This window comes from Myxocyprinus asiaticus, chromosome 15, assembly GCF_019703515.2.
Source record: "Myxocyprinus asiaticus isolate MX2 ecotype Aquarium Trade chromosome 15, UBuf_Myxa_2, whole genome shotgun sequence".
Lineage (NCBI taxonomy): Eukaryota > Metazoa > Chordata > Actinopteri > Cypriniformes > Catostomidae > Myxocyprinus > Myxocyprinus asiaticus.
In genome coordinates, this window is record NC_059358.1 from 36,395,285 (window position 1) to 36,416,265 (window position 20,981).

Consider the following 20,981-nt stretch of genomic DNA (forward strand, 5'->3'; position numbering starts at 1 on the left):
TTTTCTCAGTATTTCAGGCACATCTAGCCAATTAAGGCCTAATGCTTTCACAAAATGTTAAACATAATACATAATTTTCTTTGGTTAAATTAACAGTTTGTGTAGGTGATTCATTTCCTAAATGTAAATTTTTTAATTGGGTTTTCCAAGGATAAAAAATGGGCAACTATTATAGAGTAACTAAAAAGCAAGGCAGTTGTCAGGGGGGACAACAGGAAACATAGTCCCAGGCCCACTAAGAAGGGCCCACTAAGATCCTCATTGGGTGGGGAGAGAAGCCCACCCATTAGAATTTTGTCCCGGGCACCATGAACGGAAATGCCGTGTTGATGAGAGAGGTCAATAGAGAATGTCCAGACTGGTGCGAGCTGACAGAAAGGCTACAGTAACTCAGATAACCCCTCTGTACAATTGCAGTGATCAGAATAGCATCTCAGAATGCACAACATGTCGAACTTTGAGGCAAATGGGCTACAACAGCAGAAGACCACGTCGGGTTCCACTTCTGTCAGCCAAGAACAGAAAACTGATGCTGCAGTGGGCACAGGCTCACAAAGACTGGACAGTTAAAGACTGGAGAAACATAGCCTGGTTTGAGGAATCTCTATTTCTGCTGATGTACACATATGGCAAGCCCACTGCAGCCTCAGCTTTCTATCAGCTTTAACCAGTCTTGCCATTCTCTGTTGACCTCGCTCATTAACAAGGTGTTTCCAGCCACAGAACTGCCACTCACTGGATGTTTGTTGTTTTCAGTGAAACGGGAGCTAGCTGGTACATGATAGCTGTGCGGTATGTGTACACCTCACACCTCTGGCCTCAAGAGGCGCACTAGCGACTGACGCTAGAGACTGTAGCCTTTAGCCTCCTCGTTAGTGTGCCCGCCTCATATGCCGACTGACGCCAGTTCGAATCCCGCTCGGAGCTGATCGAGCAGGACCGTTACATTGGCACCATTCTGAGTAAACTCTATAGACTGTTGTGTGTGAAAATCCCAGGAGATCAGCAATTACAGAAATACTCAAACCAGCCCCTCTGGCACCAACAATCATGCCACAGTTGAAATCACTGAGATCAAATTTTTCCCCCATTCTGATGGTTGATGTGAACATTAACTGAAGCCCCTAAACTATTTCTGCATGATTTTATGCAATGCACTGCGCCACACAAGTGGCTGATTAGATAATCACCTGAATAAGTAGGTGTACAGGTGTACCTAATAAAGTTGTCGGTGAGTGTATATCTACATAATTATTTATCACATGGCTCTCTGGAATACTTGATTCTGATCAGTCAATTGCAGCATTCTATGGTCTATTTTTTTTTCATAGATACAGTCAGCAACACGTCATACACCGCGGGCATGGATTACACATCCCATTGACCATAGTTACCCATTCATTCCTATGAGGAAAATGGGAAGAATTATCCAATGGATATGGATATTTTAACAACTAAAAAACATTGCAAAAAGCTATGGGGAAAATGGTTTTTATAACCATCAGTTTTATAAACAAGATGTTAGAGTAAGTTACATTTTAGACACATTATGGACAGATATTTTGTCTGTTTTTGCTGCACCGTCAAAAATAGTTTCATATAAAGCCAAAGCAGGATCAACTGTTCTGTGTCTCCGAGCAACACACAAACTTTTGCTACAAACACAGACAAATGAAGCGATATTACAAACATTAAAACATCCCAGTGCTGTCATACTAAATATCATCATTCTTGGAACACCACATTCCCAGTCAGATTAGAGGGCCGGAACTATCTTTTGTGAAATTAGCGATGATGTCTGGCTGATTGTACATTATCCCTTACATAACATAATCATAGAAAACATTCATTTCTAGCTATGTACAGCCCTGAATAATCACGTCTTATAGATTCACTAGACTTAGCAACCATTAAAATATTGTAGATATAAACTGAACTACTTTTTAAATAGGACTTTGTTAATTTTAGAGACTGGTGTTGACCCACCTGAAGGACATCATTGGACCCTTTCTAGATCCACCTGAGCAAACAGGTCTGTGGATGATGCAGTCAACATGGGATTGCATCATATCCTGCAACATCTGGACAGACCAGGGACATATGCAAGGATCCTTTTTGTGGACTTCAGTTCGGCTTTCTACACCATCATCCCAGCTATTCCCCTAACTAAATTACACCAACTCTCTGTTCCCATGTCTATCTGTCAGTGGATTACTAGCTTTCTGACGGACAAGCAGCAGTTAGTGAGACAGGAGAAATTAATTTCCAGCACATGTACGATCAGCACTGGTGCCCCCCAGGGATGTGTGCTCTCCCCACTACTCTTCTCCCTGTATACCAATGACGGCACTGCCAAGGACCCCTCTGTCAAGCTCCTGAAGTTTGCAGATGACACTTCTGTCATCGGCCTCATCCAAGATGACAGTGAGTCTGTATACAGAAGGGAGGTTGAACGGCTAGCTCACTGTTGCAGTCAAAACAACCTGGAGCTGAACACGCTCAAAAGAGTGGAGTTGATAGTGGACTTTAGGAGGAACACCCCAACTTTGACCCCGCTCACCATTCTAAACAGCACTGTGGAAGCAGTGGAGTCATTCAGGTTCCTGGGCACTACCATCTCACAGGACCTGAAGTGGGAGACCCACATTGACTCCATTGTGAAAAAGGCCCAGCAGAGGATGTACTTCCTTTGCCAGATGTGGAAGTTCAACCTGCGACAGATGCGAATGATACAGTTCTACTCAGCAGTCATTGAGTCTGTCCTCTGCACTACAATAACTGTCCGGTTTGGTTCAACTACGAAATCGGACATCAGAAGACTACAAAGGACAGTTCGGACTGCTGAGAGGATTATTGTTTGGCCCCTGCCCTCCCTTCAAGAACTATACACTTCCAGAGTGAGGAAAAGGGCTGGAAAAATCACTCTGGACCCCACTCACCCAGCCCAGTACTTTTTTGAACAGTTGTCTTCTGGACGGCACCACAGAGCACTGAGCACCTGAACCATAAGGCACAGGAACAGTTTTTTTCCCTCAAGCTATCCATCTCATGAACAATTAAAACTGCCCCATTGAGCAATAATTATGTGCAATTCACAGCTTAGTCAATTTATATTTATCCAACATACCCTACCTCATCTACCATACATTCCCTTGCATCTGTATATAACAGATTTGTATTTGTACATACTATATGTAGATTTTTGTCTTATGTATTTCTATATATACTTATATTTTCTATTCACTTTTCTTCTATTTTTTTTTATTATTATCTCTGTCTTGTTGTTGAATTGTTTGTGCACTGGAAGCTTCTGTCACCAAGACAAATTCCTTGTATGTGTAAGCATTATTGGCAATAAAGCTCATTCTGATTCTGATATTGTTTTGTAATCTTCATGTTCTGTGAGCTTCCAGAATTGTACTGGGAAACATTAAATATTAATTTCAGTGAAATAGTTTCTGCAGAGCAGAATTACTAAACCCAAATCAAATAAAAAGGACTAAAAGGCAAGGTTTTAAGATGTTTAGTTAAAAAATAATTTGAGGACAAATCATACATAAAATGTATATTGAAAAAAAAGTCTTAAATTTAAGACAATATACATTACATTCAAACAGCACCTGCATGCAGGTGAAAAGACTGCATTTGGCCCATTTATATCCTTTAGTGTTTGACAGCTAAAGTTAAAAACACTGCATTGGCACAAAACTCTCCCTCTCTAAAGACACTTGAAGTGATAAACCTGTTTGGTGATCAAACCTCCAGCCTTCTGGTAGAATTAAGAGTCTGATATGGACTGGCAACACGTACATGCTGAAAATTATCTCACAGTGGAGTGTTTGAATCAGTCAAGCGTAAGGAACAAATCAACAAGTTTTTATGTAAGAATATATGAAGTGATAATCTTGTCAAAAGTATTATGGAACATAAATATGTGCTCTGTGAAATGTTATAGCATGGCAAGTGCCAAAGCTGGGGAAAAAAGGGAAGACATGCAGATCGAGATCTCCACCTGGTGGCGGAACACAAAGTCCAAAAAGGCAACTGTTACATGCATTTAAGGGTGGGGAAAACACTCCAAAGGAAGTGAAAATGGGAGTGTTTAAGGTGCGCAATGCTGTAACTAGTACTGACAAAATAGTATGCCATTAATCAGGAGATCCCTTGTGTAAACAGACAACAGAAAATAATACTGATTGGTTAACCAAAGTCAGTGCAATCACTTAATCCTCAAATACTTTTTAAAAAGGGATAGTTAATCAAAAACATTCATGAAATATAAATTGTCATCATTTATTCACCCTCATATTATTCCAAACCCGTATGACTTGTTTCTTCTGTGTAACACAAAATGAGACATTAGGCAGAATGTTAGTCTCAGTCACCATTCTCTTCCATTGCATCTTTTTACCATATAATGGAAGTGGTAAATCTCCTTTAGTGTTCCATAAAAGAAAAAAGATAATATAGGTTTTGAACAACACAAAGGGGAGTAAATTATAATAATTTATTTACATTTTTGGGTGAACTATCCTTCTAATGCTTTAAATAAAATACAAATAGGACTGAAACATCAGACATATAGTATTATACAAGTCTGAGAGAGAGGAGATGATTTTTGGTAGAAGGTAGATTTAGCTGGCACGAAAACTGATGTGCGTGTCTTAAAGGCCAGCAGATGGGCAAGTAGTACACTCAAGATTGTAGCATGCACAAAACCACAATCCCAACAATAAAACTGGTTGCGATATGGATTTGAACATGATAAAATACTATGTACATCCAAAGTGAGCCATAGTGGATGTCAACTAACATTCAATCTAGGAAACTTAAGATTAACTTAAAAATGAACTAATAAGAAATAAAAACACCCATATTGCACAAAGATGGTACGTAAAGATTTACAGTACAAAAACAAGCACAGCCCAGTGGTGCTGCCAACCAGACTACTGTTATGAAAAATATTCCAAAAAACAAAGTAGGAGGAGCAAAAAGGAATTAGACAATGTCATACAAACAGAAAATAGAACAGAAAGGAAACATGAACATGTAAAATGAAAACAGACAAGTCCAAAGGTGTGGTCACAGGTAGAACTGGACTGGACGAAACACCCAATAGTGCAGTGGAGCCATGATGTGTAAAGTGTCCGATGGCGAGGTGTCCATCTCAATTGGAAGTGCGACCTTTGGAACCAAAGTAATATGTGCAACATTCTCATGTGAAGAGCAGGTGGCTCTATTTGCTGAGGTTCATGGGAGAAGCTGACCTCTGACGGTGCCAGCTGTGACGGGCATACTGAGGGTGGTGTCCTCTGGGGCCAGGCATGCCATTCCGCTCAAAACCATTGGTGTGTTGAGTCCCTTTTACATTAAACTTTTGGCCAATCTGAAACAAAAAGAAATTGAGAAAATGAAGAAAGGTTTTCAAAATAATAGCCTAATTGGTCCTCTGTCAGCAGATTAAAATATGGGTAAAGATGTTTTTTAATTGTTGTTCTATGTAAACAAATGCAGGATGGACATCTTTAACCATTGCAATGAGTTTTGCTGCTTTTTCAGCAACTTGAGCAGGAGTGCTCTTCAATTTTTAAACATGTTTAAAATTTAGAAAACATGTTCTGAAGTTGTTCAGGTTGCAAAGAGGACTTAAGACATTGATCTTCACCAAGTTCCAGCGCTTCATAAATGAATGCTAATGTTTTTCTAGGGCAGTCAATTTAACGTGATTGTTTAGTGTGATTAATTATATTACCAAAAATGTAAAAAAAAAAAAAAAAAAAAAAGTTTTAAAAGCAACTAATCAAGTCCCTGGATATCATGCCACCTGTAATAAAGAATATTTCTTCCATCATAGCAATTCAAGCTTTAATACCACCTGATTTCAGCAGGTGGCAGTCAGCGAAACTCCAGCTATATAGGCAACATGCAGCTGTACAGACGACAAACCACAATCAGGCTTGCTTGACACTAGCACCAGCACAAGATGAGTACACATTCTTGTTGAACATCGAAAGCAGGGATCTCAAGGTGTGTTTCAAACTTTTTAATTTGACACAGCAACCTAAAAACAGTGTTTATGATGCAACCCCACCAAAGTAAGACACTCAATGCATCCGTCTGATGCATGTGTACATTGACGCGTCCTTAGAAATGCCGTAATAAATCTATTTCTGACAGACTGAAGCATTCAATTTGTCCGAAATAGATTTATTAGGGCATTTCTAAGGACGCAGCAATGTACATGTGTGTCAGACAGACACTTTGAGCGTCTTACTTTGGTGGGGCCAAAGATAGGCTTAGGTTCAATAATATGGAAAATAAACCACTTTTTGTGTAGTCTTATCAAATCTTTACTTATCTGCCATAATGTAATGCATTTTAATTATGTGAATTATTATATTTACAATATATATTTATTATTATTTAAATAACTATAATTATTAAATTGTCATATATTGAATTGTTTTTTGAGGGCCTTTCTCAACAAATATTTATGTATGCAATTAATTTAATTAATCGGCATGTCATGTAATTAATTATATGAAAATTTTCCATTAATTGACAGCCCAAGTTTTTTCCTTTTTGCTTTGGTGTTCTGAGGGGCTACCATGCCTTGTTAAAACTGTGAACTTAGGAACTACATCGTTACGAATGTTGACTACAACGCTTAACATTTGCACCATATTTACTTAAGCTGGCGTCACACTAGCAGACTCCAAACAACTCAATTTTGGCAGAGGACGTCACACATGCAGACTGTTTTGCTGAGATCTCACTCTCTTCAGAGGTATGACACATTTGCCAATTAAGAATGGTGGAGGGGTGACAAACATATCAACTCACCGCAACTCTCTCTCTCTGATTCCCTGTCACATGGGGCTCACCACAATAACGTGTGCATAAACAATTTAGGGCATTTTCAGACCTGTAACTTGCTTGATTTTGAACATTTAAAAGTACGGTCACAGAGCTCTTTCTCGCTCCCTCCTGCGCCCGCACACAAACACACACACAGATACACAGAAAGAGTGAAGCCAGGTTTATACCCATGTCTGTTCTGATGTTATCCAAAAAAGAGAAGTGATCGTGAAGATTGACCTATATAATATAGCCGCTTTTTGATGATGAATTACAGCAACTAATATTTCTTCTGTGTCCAGGTGGTCTTGGATCGACTGTTTTGCTGCGCATGCGAGTGTGACTGCAGTGTTCATATCTGCCTATACAAAGCGAACCAAGGGACAAAACACACAAGGTTCCGAAACAAACGCTCAAAATGAGCCAGGTGTGTGTCTCATTGAGTAACTTTACCTTGTGAAAGTGTGTGATTGTGCATTTATCCCCTTGAGGCTTGCTGTAGAAAACATATGTCCATATGCAGCTTTCAGTGAGTAAGAAATCACATTGAATAAAAACAGAATTTTTTAGCTCTGCTTTTTTGATGTCATTTTAGTGTGGGGAAAATGGCAGGAAAAACGCTTGGTGACAGAATCACTGTGGATTACAATCAGCGTGTGTGATGATATGCAGCTAAGTGTGATGAAAACATTCATATCAGCTTAACATCTTGTCAGTTTATCAGTAAAAGAAGCAGCTCATTGGTCACTTGACGAGAACACAAGACAAACCGACCTTTTCTGACCATTTTGATGTGCTTTTCCGTTACTTGAATCATTAACTCAGCAGGGAGTCCCGATGGTCAAGTGATTAACGACCTCCCGTTTAAAGACGTTAATGTGCGCTTCGTCTCCCTCGGCCTGGGATGTGATTATGTTAATGAATTATCTGTTTCAACTCAATGCAGACCTCCAATTCCAGATTCAAGTCATAAATTGGTAGTGTACATTTCAAGAATTGCTTAAATTTTATATTGACTTACCAAAATGTAATTTTGGGGATTCTCTTTGAGGTAAGTGAAGAAAATGTGAGTGGTGCTTGCCTATGCAAAACTTGCCACAACAATGCAAGGGTGTTGTGAGTGGTTGCAAGAGCATTCCAAGCAGGTCGCAATGCGTCATCTTACTGTCCCAAGTCAAAAAGCCCAAGCCTATGATATTCTCATCTGTACATATGGCTCTGGTCCTTCTGTCAATGCAGGTCTATTGGATGTTTTTTGAATTTTTTTTTACCTGTTTTATTAATAGTCAAGTGAAAATCCTAAGTCTGATCGCTTCGGAAAGTACATCTCTCCTAAACAATTAGCACAATTTGATGCATCATGTCCGTAACACAATGTGGGATGAATTACATGTTGAGGTTTACTACTTTGGTTGAGGGGTTTGCTTAAATCTCTAACCCCTAGTGAGAATGGTGCCACTAATAATAATTAAAGAAAAATAAAAACGTCTATTTCAGCACACACACACAGGAATCACAAACTTTAGCTGATAATAAACATGCTGATAATAATTAATATCACAAAAGTCTCTTACTTAAGCATGGTGACTGGGGCTGGGAATTGAGCTGGAATAGACTGGGGGAGACACATGGACCACTCCATTCACATCCATACACAGTTTGCCGGGTAAAGGGTGTGACTGAAATGTGAAGAGAGGGCACAAAACAGGACAAGGAATGTTAACTGTGAAAGTAAAAGCCACCAAGAGACTATTAGAGATTAGGCCTCATGGTCCACACGGTCTCCACCCAGAAAATAATTCAGTGTGAGGACCAGTGCAGTGGATTACAGCAGCTCACCCAGCCTTACCTGACCTCGTATGGGCAGGAATGCTCCAGATGTGTTTGCCTTCCTCTGTGGTTTCTGATTGGTGTCAATCACAGAGGACACTGAGAAGATCTCTTGAAGAACAGAAGCTCTGCACAATCAGTCAGAATCCTGATGAGAGAGAAGCAGAGATTTAAAAATCATATGGCGGGTGTAAAATTTAGCATACTGCAAAGCCAACTTCATGACAGCAAATTTTTCATCTTTTGCGTTCACATCCTGGATATTTATTCTAATGAACAAAGACTAAAATAAGTTATGTACAGACTGATTGAAGCGTTTAATTATCAAGGATGGGAATCATAAGGGATTTCACTTGGATCCGAATCTTTAAGTGTTTTAGTTTTTAATAGTACACTGTGGCAGTGGGGGTGTGGTCAAGCGTCCCTCCGGAGAGAGAGAAAGCGGTGAGGGTGCCTGCACCTGAGCTAGATTATGTTTAGCACCTGTCTCTAATTCCAGTGAGCATGGGGAGAGCGGCATATAACCAGCCACACCACCAGCAGCAGAGTGAGAGTGTCTGGAACAAGAAAGGCCATGGTGTACCCGAAGCTGAAGCGGTTTAATCTGTTGTGTGTGAAGCTGATGTGTTGAGGTTATTACGTTATTATGTTGAGTTGTCTCACACTGGTGCCGAAACCCGGGATCCTGAAGTATGCCCCTTGGAGTCTTCGCAGTTGGCCGAGATCCTCAATTCCCTCGCAGGCCTACACCAGTCACACCAACAGTCTCTGCTTGAGCTACGTCAAGACCAGGATCTTCGGTTCTTTGAGATCCTCAGAGCTCAGGCAGGCCTTTCAGAGCCTCCTCAGCCAGGAGAGAACCCCGGGCGCGTCCCCGGACAGCCACAGCCCCCTGCCCCCACCCACGCTCTTGAAGATGGGGGCAGATGATGACCCGGAAGCCTTCCTTGATTTATTCGAGTGCACCGCTGAGATCTGGAGCTGGCCGTGTGATCAGTGGGTGGCCAGGCTCCTCCCATTGCTGTCCGGGGAAGCCCAGCTTGCTGCCCAACAACTGCCGGCGGCTAACCTCCTGGCCTATGAAGACCTCAGAAAGTCCATCTTGCAGCGGGTTGGCCGCAGTCCAGAGCAGTACCGCCAGCTCTTCCGAACCATGAAGCTGGAGAAGAGCGGCCATCCGTCTGCCTTCACCCAGCGGCTCCGAGACGCCTGCCGGAAATGGCTGCTGGCGGGGGATCACAACATCGCTGGAGTTGTCCACCAGGTGGAGCTGGAGCAGCTAATCCATCAAATGCCAAGAGGAACGGCGGAGTGGGTCCAGTGCTACCACCCGGCATCGCTGGAGGAAGCTGTCCGACTGGCAGAGGACCATATGGCGGCGTACCTAAGGGCGGAAGAGCCCTCCCACTCTCTTTCCGCTCCTCCTGTGTTTTCCCCACTCTCTTCCCCCTCCCCTCTTCACTCTCACCCTGCTCTCTCCCCAGAGCCCGTTCCTGCCCCACGGAGGCGAGGAGTCTCACCACCGAAGCCCGTTCCCCGCACGCGGGGTTTTGCATCACCCTCAGCCTCGACAGTGCCATCTGAGGGCGGTTCTGAGATCGCTGCAATGAGCGGGACTCACAGCAAACCCAAAGAAGTGCGCAATTGGGCGGGTGGAGGTACGGTATCTGGGGTTCCACTTAGGCCACGGGCAGGTGCGTCCCCAAATTGACAAGACTACGGCGATTGCGACCTGCCCATGCCCAAGACCAAAAAGGGGGTGAGACAGTTCCTGGGGCTGGCTGGCTGTTATAGGAGGTTTGTGCCTAATTATTCGGATCTCACTAAAAATGGAGCTCCAGACCCAGTCCAGTGGATGGAGCAGTGTCAACAGATGTTCATGCAGGTTAAAGCTGCACTTTGCGAAGAGCCGCTTTTACATTCACCCGATTTCTCTCTCCATTTTGTGTTACAGACGGATGCTTCAGACAGAGGGCTGGGGGCCATACTCTCACAGGTGGTGGAGGGGGAGGAGCGCCCGGTGCTGTACATTAGACACACGCTCTCGCTGAGGGAGACTTAGTACAGCACCGTGGAAAAGGAGTGTCTCGCCATCAAGTGGGCGGTCCTCACTCTCCGGTACTACCTGTTGGGGCGGGCCTTCACCCTCTGCTCGGATCACACCCCACTCCAATGGCTCCACCGCATGAAAGATACCAACGCGCGGATCACCCATTGGTATCTGGCTCTTCAGCCATTTAAGTTCAAGGTGGTCCACAGACTGGGAGCACAGATGGCTGTCGCCGACTTCCTCTCCAGAAATGGGGGGGGGAGTGGTAGGCGGGCCGGATGCCTCCCCTGCCTGAGTCGGGCGGTGGGGATATGTCCGGAGAGAGAGAAAGCAGTAAGGGCGCTTGCACCTGAGCTAGATTATGTTTAACACCTGTCTCTAATTCCAGTGATCATGGGGAGAGCGGCATATAACCAGCCACGCCACCAGCAGCAGAGTGAGAGAGCCTGGCACAAGAAAGGCCACGGTGTACCCGAAGCTGAAGCAGTTTAATCTGTTATGTGTGTGAAGCTGATGTGTTGAGGTTATTACATTCCTGTGAAGCTGATGGGTTTGTTTGACTACCTGCTGTGGATCTGACGAGTTTGTGAACTTGAAATACCTTGAAGTGGCCAATTAAAATCTTAGCTGTGCCAGAAGAAACCCCGCTTCCCTGTGTCTACTTCCTTCCTGCTTTTGAGTTGTCTCACATACACATAATAACTTAATGGTGTCTTGGTTCATTTCAAGTTGGACATGACAAAAGTAATGACTTGAATTAGTGAGAACCGTTAAGCGAGTTGTTCGCTGTTCAGAACAATTCAAACTGATAACTCATGAGTTCAAGACTGATGAGTCTTTTGACCTGTTCATTAAAAAGAAAGCAGCACATAAGTCATTTGTTCATGCATCGGACTACACAGGTCACACTGTATGTTTGCAGTTACATGCAAGCCGTGAGGATATTGCAATAGGAAGATGCTGCCTATTTATAGTATTTGTTTTATTTTATGGCATGACATTCAGTCTCTCATCACATTCAGTTCAGACTGCAAGCTCAGAACTCACCAGCTGAAAACATTTAGAAAACACAAAGTATTTTTGTACTTTATTTCATGCACATCAGTTTTAGGGCAGTCAACTGGCTGAGAAACTAAATATTTTTTAATATGACCAAATCCAAATTTTTACTTTAAATATGACCAAAATTCATATTTTTTACCATAAATATTGCCACAATTTGAATTTAAGTCAGCAGATTTTCAAACTGACATTGTTTACTTAGCCCACAAGAGAGCCCAAGAATGCATATAAACCATACAGCAACGTGTTATATTATGCAAAGAACATTCCTGGTTGTTAAAATAGATCAATCCATTTTAAACTTCAGTGCATAAAATAAAATAAAATGAAAAGAATTAGCTGCTTCATATTCTTAAATGTTAAGAAAAAATGCTTCAATAGACAGTTCTCTTAACATGGTGGTGCACTGTTGACCACGTCATAGGATGGAGCCCAACAACATGTCAACACAGCGAAAAGAATTCAATATTTCTGGGAGAACAGTGGGAAAATCACATGTACTATAAACTATACCCATTTATACACAACAATGTAAAATATCAACTGTCCCTCACATTCATGTATATGCACTCGTACACTGGGGAAAACCTGGAGTTTTACACAAGAGGGAAATTCCACTATTGCAGTGCAATGCTGCTGCAGGTCGTGATAGAAAGAGAAGGAAACAAACACAGCAACAACTCTGGAATATCTGGAAATAAAGCAAAGAAATGGAGAATAAAATAGCAAAGTCTTCCTCGTATCCCATGTTTGTTATTTACACATGCGTTGTGGGGAAATTATGTTGCTGTGGAGAAAGCTGCTTACTGACCGAGCCGCATGTATACGGGATGGGAGTAAAGAGTATGCCGCTTAAACAGTGGATGTAAACAGGGACGCTGTTTTCTCGCAATAACCCGATTTCTGGTGTCCGTGTAAACGTAGTCACTGACTACATAGTTGTTCATTACATCTGTATGTACCATAGCAATATTCCCAAATTGTAGTGGTATTCAGCTTTACTCGATGGTGAAGCTGCTTATTCTCTGAGCCCTGCAGGGGCTGTTCAAACAAACGGAGCACAACAGAATGGAACAGAACACAAAGATTTTGAGACATATTTTTAAATTAAACTTCTATCCTGACGAAACATTTTAAAACACTGTGATTAATCTGAGAAATAAGAGAGCAGACGCAATAGCTTAAGACCTCCACCAATGGGGCTGTTTACACAAACACTTTTCCAACCATCCAGTTTACCGTTTGTTTTCTATGTAAACGTGTTAAATTAACGTCTTTTATGGTTTCACCACATTCACCACTGAACAGTTTATTCAGTGTCTGTGTTTTTTAGATGTGTCAAGTTATAAAGAACTTCATCCTTTAAAAATGCGTCTCGAGACACATGCATTCTGTTAAACTGTATTTGTTGTGCTGTGTCGAGCCTTTTTAGCTCAAGAATGTGATCGGTTTGAAGTCATCGTCAGTGCATGGTACATATCCGAAATTCAAATGCACATTTTTAGCATTCGAATGTGCATTTTTATCTTGAATGTGAATAAAATTCGAATTTCGAATTTTAATAGACAGCCTTACATCAGCACAAAGACGCACACATTCAAAAACTGTTAAGAGAAATAAAATGTCATTAAATTTATTTGGATCCAGTAGCTTTAAAAAAAAATAAAATAAAAAAAAGGAACTGGTTCTCGGTTCTCAACCCTAGTATTGATGGATTTGTTTTAGAGATGTGCTTGAGTGTTCCTCTGCACTGTCAAAAAAACAAAACAGTAGAAACTTACAATATCACTTCCCGAGAATGCAGACACAGAGGAAGATGAAGAGGATGAAGAGTGCTGCTGAAGGCTGTGAGGTGATGAGGAGTCTCTCTGCTCATTTAAGGTCTGCTCCTCTAAGTCTTCTCCAACATTCTGGACTAAAAAGACCAGGAGCATTGTTAAAACACACAAAGCTGTGCTTTCATCAGTTAAAAAGCACTTGATGAACAGAACCCAGTGATTCAACTGAGAACACCCATTTCCATAGGAATAGGTTGTTCCACAAGTGCCTTACCCTTATGGTCCATCCTGAAATTGTGTCTGTTTTCTCACTGCTGAATAATCCACTGCCTGTAGTTAATCACTACCTGGGTCACTTTAATGATGCGTCCTAATGTGCAAAAGATTAAAAAGCCAGAAAATCTCAATTTTGCTAACAAACTGAGACTTAACAGCCAAGATTTTTGCATTAATTAGTGGTACCATGTTTAAGACCCATAGACGAATTTTTCATTAAAAACAAAATGAATATTAAATACAGTACATTAAAAGTCTCAAACAGTCAAGACTTCAGAACATCATTGCCATCATTTCTGGACTCTTGGCTGGGAATAACCTCTCCATGTTTCTGTTAGAGTAGGAGCATGATAGTGGAGATACATCGTGACTCAAGATGAGGTATGCGTAGCTGAACACCTCTTTCACCTGCACGGCACTGTAAGAGCTCCGGCCAACATAATTTCCTAACATACAGACACACTGACACATTGACAATAGAAAAACTAGAACAATCCTATGCCTTTTCCAGTGTGATTTAAAAGTGATGTGTGCAATTTGTTTTGTTAAAATTAGGGGTCAATCAATTCAACATTTTAACTGAATCAATTACAATTAATCAAATTGATTTGAATTAATCGGATAAATATTTGCTATAATATATATATATATATATATAAAATGTATATACACACAGCAGTCCATTTTGCAATTGAATTCGTCAGTCTGTCCAAGATGGATTTATTATAAGGGCTTTTCTACGGATGCTTTGAGCGTCTTTGGTTGTGTCGTGTCATAAACACAGTGTTTTTATGTCACTGTGTCAAGTTAAGTGTAGTTTGAAACTTAAGAAAAACATGTTGCGCTGTCGCCAGTATCAAGCAAGCCCGAGTTTGGTTTGTTCTCTGTGCATGCATTCCCTTCAGAAGTGGTCATCCCTAAGCCCTATTCCATTCGAAGATTTTACCTTCAAAGATTTTACCATCCACTGTGAGAGCTTTGGAGTGCTGAAAAGAGTAGGGTAAAAAATAACGGTCATTTGGAACTCACTTTAAAGTCGTTTTTATTAGAAATTCTGTTTGGAATTATCTTAAAAGTATGGCCATAATGACTGTTCTCCCTTTGAAGTGTGGACATGATTTACTGTTTAATTTTATCAATTCATTTTTTTAATAATTAATCGCACTGAACTAACGTGTTAAATCAACAGCCCAAGTTAAAATACTTTCTTCCCTTTCTCCTCCAGCATAATATGCCGAGACAACTATAAGCAAGCCATTTGTAGTTTGATATCCCCTTAAAATGTAACACTGTGGTGCTATCAAAACATTGTTCTGTCTGTTTGAGCATCCTGAGCATTCAAACATACAGTATTTGCAATACTGGCTCAACCAATATATGGTGTGATTTAAGGGCATGACTCGGATTGCATTTACATTTATTCATTTAACAGATGCATTTATGCAATGCGACTTACTAATGAGGAATACAGCAAAAGTGATTTGTAATAAGGAGGCAATAACATGAGAAGTGCTGCAATACAAAGTTTCAAATTGCTCAGAGAAGTACAAGTAGGGAGGAAGGTGAGAGACAGTGGTGAAAGAAATGGAGTGAGAATTCGGGTGGCCTGTGGTGGTGTGTCCCATACCAGGCAAGTTTGGATCCTCAATACACAGCACTGAAGGTCTGTATCCATTCTCCATTGCCTTCATGATCTCCTCTTTAGCCAGGTATGCCCCTCCGTCCTTCACACGGATGCCCGTTTTCAGATAATTAAAATGCCACCCACAAATCTCGAAAAACTCTATGAGCAGGATGCCCATGTTAATATTGGAGGCTATGTTGTCTATTCTGGGATGAAGCTGCAAAAAACCTTGAAAACTTAACGTGATATTTTCCTGTGTATATTGGATCCATCATGCATTTTAAGAAAACTCATAGATGACATAGAGTTGTGCTCAAAAGTTTGCATACCCTGGCAGAAATTGTGAAATTTTGGCATTGATTTTGAGAATATGATCATGCAAAAAAACTGTCTTTTATTTAAGGATAGTGATCATATGAAGCCATGTATTATCACATAGTTGTTTGGCTCCTTTTTAAATCATAATGGTAACAGAAATCACCAAAATGGCCCTGATCAAAAGTTTACATTCCCTTGAATGTTTGGCCTTGTTACAGACGCATAAGGTGTAAGGTGTGTAAGGTGACACACACAGGTTTAAATGGCAATTAAAGGTTAATTTCCCACACCTGTAGCTTTTTAAATTGCAATTAGTGTCTGTGTATAAATAGTCAATGAGTTGTTAGCTCTCACGTGGATGCACTGTGCAGGCTAGATACTGAGCCATGGGGAGCAGAAAAGAACTGTCAAAAGACCTGTGTAACAGGGTAATGGAACATTATAAAGATGGAAAAGGATATAAAAATATATCCAAATATATGGATATATCCAAATATATATGCCTTCGGTCTCGAAGCTATATGATTTGCCACTGATGTTGGTGCGTAGGTCCATGAAGACCCTACCTCAAAAATTGTCAACGCCCATGCCTGCCACGGCCAACGAGTTGCCAGCCTCGTCCGTCTCAGAGTCAGCATTGCCAACTTCAGCCATCCAGAGGAGGAGGAAGAGAAAATTTCTGTTTCCAAGTCTCCTCCCATGCCCGCGACCACAGAGGTCGTTCCCGAGTCTCCCTCCCATGTCCGCGACCACGGAGGTCATTCCCAAGTCTCCTTCCATGCCCGCGACCATGGAGGTTGTTCCCGAGTCTCCTCCCATGTCCGCGACCACGGAGGTCATTCCCGAGTCTCCTCCCATGCCCGCGACCATGGAGGTCGTTCCCGAGTCTCCTCCCATGCCTGCGACCACGGAGGTCGTTTCCCATTCTTCCAGGACTCTTTGTCTCGAGCCTGCAACGGCTTCGCACCTTGAGCCTGCCACGGCTCCACCCCCAGAGTCTTTCACGGCTCCACCCGCTCCCCCAGAGACTCCTACTGCACCTCCCAGGCCTCCTGACCCTGTCCCCACCTTGAGGTCATCTCCTTGGTCTCCTGGCCGTCCGCCTGATCTGCTCTGGTCTCTTTGGTCTCCTGGCCGTCCGCCTGATCTGCCCTGGTCTCCTTGGTCTCCTGGCCGTCCGCCTGATCTGTTCTGGTCTCCTTGGTCCTCATTCCCACCGGCTCTGCCTTGGTCTTCCGAGCCCCCAGCTCTACCTCAGCCCTCTGAACCTCTGGTTCCAGCTTGGTCCTCCGAGCCTGCAGCGTCGTCCTGGCTCTCCATCCCTCCAGCTCCGCTTTGGTTCCAAGCCTCCCTAACTTTGCCTTGTTCCTCTGCTACCCTTACCCCTTGTGCCCCCTTGAACTGCCTGTTTACCCCTTGTGTCCCCCTGAACTATCTGTTTTCCCCCACACCCCATGGACAATTTGTTTTTTTTTGTTTGTTTTTTTTTTTTTGGAGCGTCTGTGTTCCCTGTGTTTTGTTTTCATTTTTATTCTGAGTTACTTTGTTCATCTTTTGTTTCAATTAAAAGCTGCACTTAGATCCTCCATCCTCACCTGCCATGTTACAATATGATAAGTATCAGTGTATGTGATATGGTTATATTCAATTGTATAAGATCTTTCTAGAAGACTAGATACTACAGAATATTAACTACAGGTTCCCAGTTCTACTTCACCACATCAAGACCTCAATAAGGCTCAACGAGCTGTTCAAATGAATTAAAGAAACAATTTCACCTTAAGATGATCCTTTATAAACCGAGCTGCTTTGACACCAGTTTCAACATTAAAGCTGATGTCTACTTTCACATCTGTATCTGTGTCAGTCAGTTTAATTATTGGTACCTGTACAAAAAAGGACCTGATTACTATATTAATTAATCTGTAAGCAGAGTATTATTACCATTGTTATTTTCTCAAATCACAATGAACAGTTCAATTTATTCAGTCTACTGTTCTTTCCTGCAGACATTCAATTCTTTGCAATTATGAGGGGGGCCTGGGTAGCTCAGTGGTAAAATACGCTGGCTACCACCCCTGGAGTTCGCTAGTTCGCTAGTTCGAATCCCAGGGCGTGCTGAGTGACTCCAGCCAGGTCTCCTAAGCAACCGAATTGGCCCGGTTGCTAGGGAGGGTAGAGTCACATGGGGTAACCTCCTCGTGGTCGCTATAATGTGGTTTGTTCCACACGCGCTATGTCTCCGTGGCAACGCGCTCAACAAGCCACGTGATAAGATGCGCGGGTTGACTGTCTCAGACGCGGAGGCAACTGGGATTCGTCCTCCGCCACCCGGACTGAGGCGCATTGGGAATTGGGCATTCCAAATTGGGAGAAAAAGGGGAAAAATCCCCCCCCCCAAAAAAAAAAAAAAATTCTGTGCAATTATGAAAATTATTCAACAGAATTTGAATGTCCATTAATCCCAATGCTGCACACCATTTTCCCTTATGACTGTGTTTTGAAAGAGCTCTGAAGAACTAAGGAGTAAATTGTGTGTAATGTGCACTACTTCATCTTATTACTTATTCAGCATCAAAAAGCAGCAGGAAGCTTCTATAATAAGGCAGAGACTATGGCCTAGAAGTGTTTACAAAATAACCCAATGATGATAATGACTAACCATAGCTTTGTCAAGTAGTTTTATGGAGAAGGGCTTAGCCATGTTCTTCTGCCTGAGAGCATAGTCCAGCTGCTGCAAAGGTGGCTGTTCCCATTTTCTAAACACCACTAGGTCGATACCGCTACAACAATACACAAATAAACAACCACATTAACAACAAAAAATTTACATTTATAATTTCAGGTCCATGTGGACAAACAGGTACAATACCTGGTAGGAAGATAAAGTCCTGTACTGAAGCTACCAAAGATTTGAACCTGAAAAGGAGAAAGGACACTTTAAAAAAGCTTGACAATCAACTGTATGGGTGAACTATTCCTTTAAGAGCATTTCACACTACAATTTTCGGCAGACCCTGTTTTCAACAAATGGGCAAAGTCACAAACTTCTCAAACCTCTAAACTGCAATTTTCCTTTGAGTGATAGAAACTCTTAAGGGGTCATGTCATGCATTTTCTTTTTACTTCATCTTCCTAGAGGTCCACTTATAATGTTAGTAAATGTTTTTGCACAAAAATCAGTCAATGTAGTATTAATTGACCTTTTTCAACCCTGTTTCTGGCCCTCTGTCTGAAACGGTTTTCTGTGCGGTCTCCTTAAAGACTTAAATCTACACGCCCACTGTGTTATGACTAGCTAACATCTTTGAAGCACAAACAGCCCCGCAAACACTCATAGAACAGTTTTTCCCCCAAGAATAAAATAAAGAAAACATGCAAGTGATTTACAAGATCCCCTGAAAGCACTCAGTCCAGGCAATCAGTGATGGCTATATGTCTCAATTGATCAGAATCAGAATGAGCTTTATTGCCAAATATGCTTACACATACAAGGAATTTTTCTTTGTGACAGAAGCTTCCAGTGCACAGACAATACAACAACAAGACATACAGACATAAAAAATAGAATAAAAATAAAAAGCAAATAAGTATATATAGAAATACACAATAAGACACTATATACAGTCGAAGTCAGAAGTTTACATACACTTAGGCTGAAGTTAACTTTGCCTTTAAGTAGCTTGGAAAATTCCAGAAAATGGTGTCAAGGCTTTGGACAATTAGCTTCTGATAGGAGGTGTACTGAATTGGAGGTGTACCTGTGGATGTATTTTAAGGCCTACCTTCAAACTCATTGCCTCTTTGCTTGACATCATGGGAAAATCAAAAGAAATAAGCCAAGACCCCAGAAAAAAATTGTGGACCACCACAAGTCTGGTTCATCTTTATAGTATGCAAGTATAAACACCATTAGACCACGCAGCCATCATACAGCTCAGGAAGGAGACATATTCTGTCTCCTAGAGATGAATGCAGTTTGGTGCAAAAAGTGCAAATCAATCCCAGAACAACAGCAAAGGACCTTGTGAAGATGGAGGAAACAGGTAGTCAAGTATCTATATCCACAGTAAAACGAGTCCTATATCGACATAACCTGAAAGGCTGCTCAGCAAGGAAGAAACCACTGCTCCAAAATCACCATAAAAAAGCCAGACTACAGTTTGCAAGTGCACATGGGGACAAAGATCTTACTTTTTGGAGAAATGTTCTCTGGTCTAATGAAACAAAAATTTAACTGTTTGGCCATAATGACCATAATTATGCTTGGAGAAAAAAGGGTGAGGCTTGCAAGCCGGAGAACACCATCCCAACCGTGAAGCACGGGGGTGGCAGCATCATGTTGTGGGGTGGTTTGCTGCAGGAGGGACTGGTGCACTTCACAAAACAGATGGCATCATGAGAAAGAAAAATTATGTGGATATATTGAAGCAAAATCACAAGACATCAGCCAGGAAGTTAAAGCTCGGTCATAAATGGGTCTTCCAAATGGAAAATGACCCCAAGCATATCTCCAAAGTGGTGGCAAAATGGCTTAAGGACAACAAAGTACAAAAAAATACCTTGAGTATTGGAGTGGCCATTACAAAGCCCTGACCTCAATCCGATAGAAAATTTGTGGGCAGAACTGAAAAAGCATGTGCGAGCAAGGAGGCCTACAAACCTGACACAGTTACACCAGTTCTGTCAGGAGGAATGGGCCAAAATTCCAGCAACTTATCGTGAGAAGCTTGTGAAAGGCTACCCAAAATGTTTGACCCAAGTTAAACAATTTAAAGGCAATGCTAGCAAATACTAACAAAGTGTATGTAAACTTCTGACCCACTGGGAATGTGATGAAAGAAATAAAATATGGAATAAATCATTCTCTCTACTATTATTCTGACATTTCACATTCTTAAATAAAGTAGTGATCGTAACTGACCTAAAACAGGGAATGTTTTCTATAATTAAATGTCAGGAATTGTGAAAAAATGAGTTTAAATGTATTTGGCTAAGGTGTATGTAAACTTCTGACTGTGTGTGTGTGTGTGTGTGTGTGTGTATATATATATACAGTACTGTGAAAAATCTTAGACATATACAATGTTTCACAAAAACATTTCTCTTAAGATGGTTATTTATATCTTCAGCTTTAGTGTGTCAATAGGAAATATGAATTTAGATTCCCAATCATTCCATTTGC

The 20,981-nt window shown here is 41.5% G+C and overlaps 1 long non-coding RNA gene across 1 annotated transcript; it reads right to left on the minus strand.

Annotated features, from left to right (window-relative positions):
* Positions 1-3,642: 3,642 nt before the first annotated feature.
* LOC127453424 (uncharacterized) lies at positions 3,643-14,193 on the minus strand. Its single transcript, XR_007899406.1, has 5 exons — positions 13,853-14,193; positions 13,582-13,715; positions 8,708-8,836; positions 8,433-8,537; positions 3,643-5,386 (listed from the first exon to the last, which is right to left on the minus strand). It is a non-coding gene; the product is annotated as an uncharacterized LOC127453424 (long non-coding RNA).
* Between the last annotated feature and the right edge of the window lie 6,788 nt (positions 14,194-20,981).